The sequence below is a fragment of the Acanthaster planci genome, linkage group LG05 (assembly GCF_054643075.1).
Source record: "Acanthaster planci isolate LZ-2023a linkage group LG05, COTS_SCS, whole genome shotgun sequence".
In the NCBI taxonomy this organism is placed as follows: Eukaryota; Metazoa; Echinodermata; class Asteroidea; order Valvatida; family Acanthasteridae; genus Acanthaster; species Acanthaster planci.
The window spans coordinates 5652994-5659800 of NC_141781.1; the positions used below are offsets into that span (position 1 = coordinate 5652994).

Here is a 6807-nt window from a genome sequence, read left to right on the forward strand (position 1 = left end):
TTGTTACTGGTGGTAATGGTACCGTACATGTACATGTGCTTTCCTTTGTTTTTTTCTCTATGTGACATGTGCTGTACTTAAGTTTCACTGCACTGAACATGTACTTTATATTACTCAACTTTTTATTGGTTTATTGGAGAGTTCATAATAAATGTCAACAAATGAATGAATCTTCACTAAAAATAATAACCACAAGGGTTGTTGGTTGGTCCCAGCTGAAGAATTATGAGAATTTCTTTTTTCCTTTTCGGCAAAAGTTAGAAGGGTGTGAGGTTCTGATCCAGCAGTACCAGTATATCTTTCTCAGGGGAAAACCAAAAAAAAAAAGTTTGTCATTAAAGCTCTTGCTCGACAAAGATAGCTTTATGAACATTACGGGCAAAATGAAGTACTGAAATCCAAAATAACCAACATACCAGTACATGTAGGGCAAAAATCGACTGCGAACTTGAGGCATTGGCAAACTGCATGGCATTTACACATGGAGGTTGGTAATTAAATGCTTCATCGGTGTAGAAACTCATTTTTCTGCACATGAAAAAGTTTCTCTGGCTCTAAAACATGAACTCACAGTTCTTGCTCAGGCTTTCAGGTACACTAGTGACTCACGGCAAAGGTGCTCAGTGAATGTTACATTGTTAAAGAGGTAGAAAATTGCTGGTGTAAAATGTGAGTTCATGTTAGAGCCAATTTTTGTTTAACAATGTCTGCACAACACCTGCCTGGTGTGCCAAAACCCACAGGCCCTGTAGTGCTTTCCTACCCCACCTTCTTTTTTCTTTCAACCCTGTCCAGACAGCTAACGCGTACATGTACGATGTATGTACATGTACACTGTACATGTACATTGTACACTTGCATCTACAAGATACTGGTATCTTCTTACTAGTTCATGTACGGTAGTTCCTAATCTCGACTTGTAAATTACGTGTGGGATAAATTAGAGACCTACTTGTACATGTACAAATCCATTAACGTAAACGGCATACCGGTACAGTACTGTACCTAACGTGCAAGTACATGTACATGTGTATACTCAATTGCCCTTTTTGTGGCAAAAGCATTATGTTGGGATTTGTATGGAGCACTTGCCACTGAAGAGCTATTGTGGCTCCATACAATTGTTACCACAGTACAAAGCTAGCTGTAAGAGGGACCGCTGCTGCAGTGACAGCGTTACCATGGTCACCATATACAGTTGGGTTTTACATGTACATGTAAGTACTGGCCATGGGGCATACACATGCACATCAAACATGGGCTATACCGGTACATTGTAGGTGTATACACATGCACATGTACCTTCCCCCAAAAAACAGCAGGTACCGGTACAGTGACAAAAAGCACTGATTCATTACATTAGAATTGAAGTTACCAGTGTCATTGTCAATTGGCACGTTCTTGTACGTACACGTACCGGTATAAAAAGATGGCATTCTACATCACGCACACAGCTGCATTACACATACATGTACATGCATACGTGGACTGAAAATTTGAATTACATGTACATTTAGAACTCAGACCACATACATGTACAAATACATGTGTGTACATGTACATGTAAACATACGGTACAAAAGCAATAACTGTACACGGATGGGTATAAATCCTTGACTACAGAAGTTGAGTTCAAAATCAATTTCCTGTTTTGGTAACCCTAACCCTCCTCAATCCTTCACCTGTTGGAGGACTGAGGAGTGTTAGGGTTAAGATATATATCCACTTCCACTTTACGACATCATGAGGCACATGTACAGGTACATGTATTGTAAAGCCTGCAAGGCTGCAGCTGAAGACAAAGAGATGAGCACTCGTATTGATACCGATACAGGTATTACTGTGCCAGTACTCACACATACCATATCTACCTACATGCCCCACTGAGGACAGGCACATAAAGAGAACAAAAGATATCCTTGTCTGCGGGAGTGGATCTTTAGTTCCAAACGGCCCTGTGCCCGCTTACAGGTGCGACGTTGTCTATTGCGCTGAGTGGGATTACAAGGCAAAACATTTCTAAGACATCCATATGCACAACCAAAAAAAAAAAATCTACACATCTTTGATAATGCCACAGTGAACTGATAGCATAACACTGGTACACATGCTCAGAAAAACTTCCCTCCAGTAAGTTGTCGAGGCTACAAGTACTAAGTCGTAAAAAGAAAAAAAGGCAACAATAATGACCATGTCTTATATCCTGCCAGTTTGAGTCAGACTGCATCAAGGCAGAACCGTCCTCTCTCTCTGTCATGTTCCCGATTCTCTACACAAAAAGAAAACCCGAACTGATGAGGGTTGCTATGGCAACAGCATGTCTATCCCATGCACTGCAGAAGAGCGTAGGGCATGCACGTGGTTATTATTTGTTGCCTAGTTTATAGAACCCCGTCTAGGAACTGCTGATTGCATCTTCAGGCTGGGCAGGTACAGTATGTGTAAATCTCTCCTCTCCCACCCCCCCAAAAGAAAATTGACAGGATTATTTGCCTAAAGCTCTTGTTTCAGATGACAAATCTGAGTCAGAGGGGCATATTTTCCTCAGACTTATGTCAACATGTACACGCACTGTTCCTGCACTTGGGGGTGTTATCGCCAGATTCCCATAAGAAAGAGGATTTAAACATTTCAAATGATGAAAGTGTTGGCATTTCAAGGAACCTTGGATTTGTTTCCACACATGTGTACATGAATTTTATCTTTCACATCTGCACATATACTGGTACGGTACAATACGCACGCGGCTCTCCCCCTTTCTTCAGCATTAAACCCTTCTCATGGCTAACATTTTCTTTCTGCTCCAAAATCTTTGCGTAATATGCAAAGCGTAAAAGTCCAATGAAATCCCTAAAATTAACAGTGACAATACTGAACATACAGGAAGAAAATTGTCATTCTTTTGTGTGTTAATTATTGTAACAGAACAGGCATATGGACATTACCGTACTTTACACACCACCTGCCTGCTACCGCTCATCCAAGGGTTGAATTACCGTGTTCTCCAACAATGCACCGTAGCAATAATTGTTAAATTTTAAATTCAGGAACAGATGGGTCCTTGGAGTGGAAACAATAATTGTATATATATCCACATGCTGAAACGCCAGAGACCAAAGTCCCCATAAATATTGCACCAGCAATGGAACCAATTGGTCAACAGACTGACAAGCATTTCGTCAAGGGTGCAGATGTCATCCGCTAGTGCCAGTGTCTTTCTTGTTCCTGTAGATACTGAAGTGGTGTTGATGGGATGCCCACGCATGGGATACCCACATCATCCTGGGCTGAGGTTTTTCCCTGTGCCGGAAACTTTATTACCATCTGGAGTGGGCAGCCTGTCACTGGTGGGCTTGTGAAAATAAGGAAATTGATGCATGGCCAAGGCTATGCAAGCCCAGTAATATGCTTAGAAACTGGAAATGACGCTATCGGCCACAGTGATGTGAGGTTACTGTGGTTTAAGGCCACTCCACCACTGAAGGACAGTGGTGGGGATACACGAACACATGCACGCATGCACACATACAATGTATGAACACCAACTATTCTGAATCCCACAGGCATTTCAACGGTCCCCAGAGCACATTGCACTGTACCCGGAGTACGGAACATGCAGACAGTCACTATACACTACAAACACACTACACGTACTACCATTTATCTCATGGGATACGAAATTTACACAAAATAAGATCTGGTCAGATACCATGCATCCCGTACTCTGCATGCACTTGAACTGTGAACGTGAAGATTCTGTGTACATGTACATGTACCGTACGGTACATGTACATTGTACAGATAATCACTCAATATTGGCTAAAAGTCTTGACTACTAGCACCGGTACACGTACATTGTACAGATAATCACTCAATATTGGCTAAAAGTCTTGACTACTAGCACCGGTACATGTACATTGTATAGATAATCACTCAATATTGCCTAAAAGTCTTGACTACTAGCACCGGTACACGTACATTGTACAGATAATCACTCAGTATTGGCTAAAAGTCTTGACTACTACCGGTAGCACCGGTACATGTACCCAAGGAAATGGGGAACTGAACACTTTTAATTCTTATAGCAACCTTGTCCAGCTATCATTCAACTCCATGCCGCCCCCCCCAATGAAAATGCCCTGAAAATGGTCCTTCATCTAAAAAATAAATACCTTCCATTGCTACTTTTGTCTTGTTAATACTCAAAACGTGTATTTTAGATGTACAAAAAGGGTATCTCCCCATAACCATTAATATCCAGATAATGGTCATTAATTTATCTACCTGAATGCACTACCACTGCACTGGAAAACACAATATTCATCAGACCGGTGTACTGTATTGCTGTGGACATGTTCAGGTGCACCAATTAAAATTACATGTAGTCTGGTATCTCTACAGAATATACAACAAGCACCACAGTGATCTCTCTGTTGACATTGTACTTGTGCAAACAGATGGAAGAGACATTAAATGTCCATTAATTTTTACCCAAGTGGTTTAAAAATTGCTCGTCTGCTTACATGTATGCATAATGCACAATACCGTACACGTATATCTTCATCACTGGCCACTTGACATTGCATGCCAAGTCACAGAACCAATCACCAGCATCACAAAAGCAAGATTAAAAATTAAAAGTTTTCCATTACGGCCCGGATGCTGATCTTGTACTTGCGCATACAGGGTTCTTAGTCAATGTCAGTTTGATAGAAATAATACATTATTACATGTATTGTACCGGTACATACAGAGGTTTTTCGTGTGATGTCACTGGACCGCCAAAGGCAGTTCTGCATGTACATGTACAGCATTCCAAGTCTGCAGCAGCACATGCATTTTCGAATCTGCATCTTTCAGTCGGCATTTCATGTACATGTATGCCAGAATGCTGAGGACTTTGAGGGAGTGCACATTTCAGCACACCTCTGTGTACATGTACATGTATATTGAATGCTGACCATCAAAGATCATGTGAGTGGAAAACCTCTACACATACTGTACATGTACATATACATGTAGATGCATGTACATGCTGTACTTGTAAATTTGTGGAGTACACAGTTCACAAACAATGTGCATGATCGAGTACAAGCATTTCCAGAAGAGAACTTTCTGCAGAACAATGTTTCCAACAAAACAATTTTGTTTGTGGTCGAAACTGCAGCACAATCAATGAAATCTTACAGAACAGTATTTGCTGTACCTTTTCTTCGGGGAAGAACAAGCAAAAATGTTGTTTCAGTGAGAGGGCATGCTTGGGACCACTTGAATGAGGTACATGTAACTGTATCATGTGTAAAAAACTTATATTTTTGAAGAGACATTTGTCTCAAGAAACAGTGCCAACAGTGGCATAAACGAATTTATATAGAGTGTTCAAATTTTACAACAGACAAACTACGGTAGGAATGGGTAACTCAAGGTGGAGTCAAGTTAGGACAAGTTTCAACTCTGCTCTGCAATTTTTTTTTTTGAAATCAGATTAAAAATACTGCTCTTGACTACAGCTGAGACTTTTCATCGTACATGTACTGGTACCAAGGCAAAACAACCCTCTCCTTGATATTGGTATGATGGTTTAATATTCCCAACACATAATTTCATGGTGATGTTGGATGTTGCTCTCATGTAGGGTACATGCACGTGATGCTGTGCATGTAAACCCTTTTCAGCCAACAATATCATGAATCATCCCTGAGCAATGCTCGCAACTGTCAAGCCTGGAGCACAATAAACAATTTTTTAAAAATGGGGTTTTAGGGGAACAAGTGTACGGTAAAAGGACAAAGAGCTGAATTCCCAGTAGTATTCCCAGATTACCGGTACATCACACAAACAGAAAACATTGAACTTTCTGCCATCTTGAAAAGTTGAAATAACCCCATGTAGGAGTACACTCCTGTCTGATTGAGAGCACCAGTACCCGTACACTCTCAAATGCCAGCACCTGCAAGTCAAAACTCCTGCTGGTTGGGCAGTCCTGAGTATGTGCATTACGAAACAGTCTACTCTGTTAACACGCCATAGCATTCCACACAAAGTACAAACCCTAATGGTGTGGGGTTCAGGGCCAACTTAAAGCCCCTCCCCTTCCCCAATGTTTATTCTAGACACATGTACTTGTACATGTACATGTACTGTACTGTACATGAGTTGTTGGGAAAACATTTCACGAAGACAGAAAGACAATAGGATTAACATGTACCGGTATGTATTTTTATTTATTTTTTTTACTTGCCAATAAAGATTTTAGAGTTGTGCTTAAAATTTAGGGTCAGTCAGGAAACCAGAAGGAGAACTCCTTGGGGTTCCTCCTGAATTCATACAGGCACCAGACAAGATTAACCCTCACAGTGCAGTGGTACAAGGGGCCAATTTCATAGAGCTGCTTAAGCACAAAATTTGCTTAAGCGGTAAAAAAATCTTTGCTAAATAAACAAAAGTTACCAGCTCAATTCTATCTGACTGTCATGCTAACCAAAAGACAGCTAAATACGGTCCCAAAACACTATACATGTACATGTACATCACATGGAATTTTGGCTGGTTACCTGATTTATCAAGTAAGGTTTTTTCGCGCTTAAGCAAATTTTGTGCTTAAGCAGCTCTATGAAATTGGCCCAAGGACTCACACAACAAGTGTACTGAAAATACCAGTATGCCAATTAGCGGTACATGTACATGGTACCGTTACCATGACATCAGGGTTTTTTTAATCGTAACTGATGATGCTACATGTACGTTGAAACAGATTCAATACACATCAATTATCAGGCAATTCTGCTTACATGTGCAGGTTTGCAC

At 40.7% G+C, this 6807-nt stretch overlaps 1 protein-coding gene across 5 annotated transcripts in view; it reads right to left on the reverse strand.

The window, feature by feature from the left end:
* slc24a2 (solute carrier family 24 member 2) overlaps positions 1-6807 on the reverse strand; it is a 63845-nt gene that overhangs the window by 49332 nt on the left and 7706 nt on the right. The window contains exon 1 of one of the 5 annotated variants that reach the window (XM_087136502.1): positions 2951-3191. The exons of 3 other annotated variants lie outside the window; for them this stretch is intronic. The gene's annotated coding sequence lies outside the window, so the exon portion shown is untranslated. Of the gene's footprint in view, positions 1-2945; positions 3192-6807 lie in introns of those variants that run through there. One more of the 5 variants, XM_087136503.1, reaches the window with a different exon arrangement.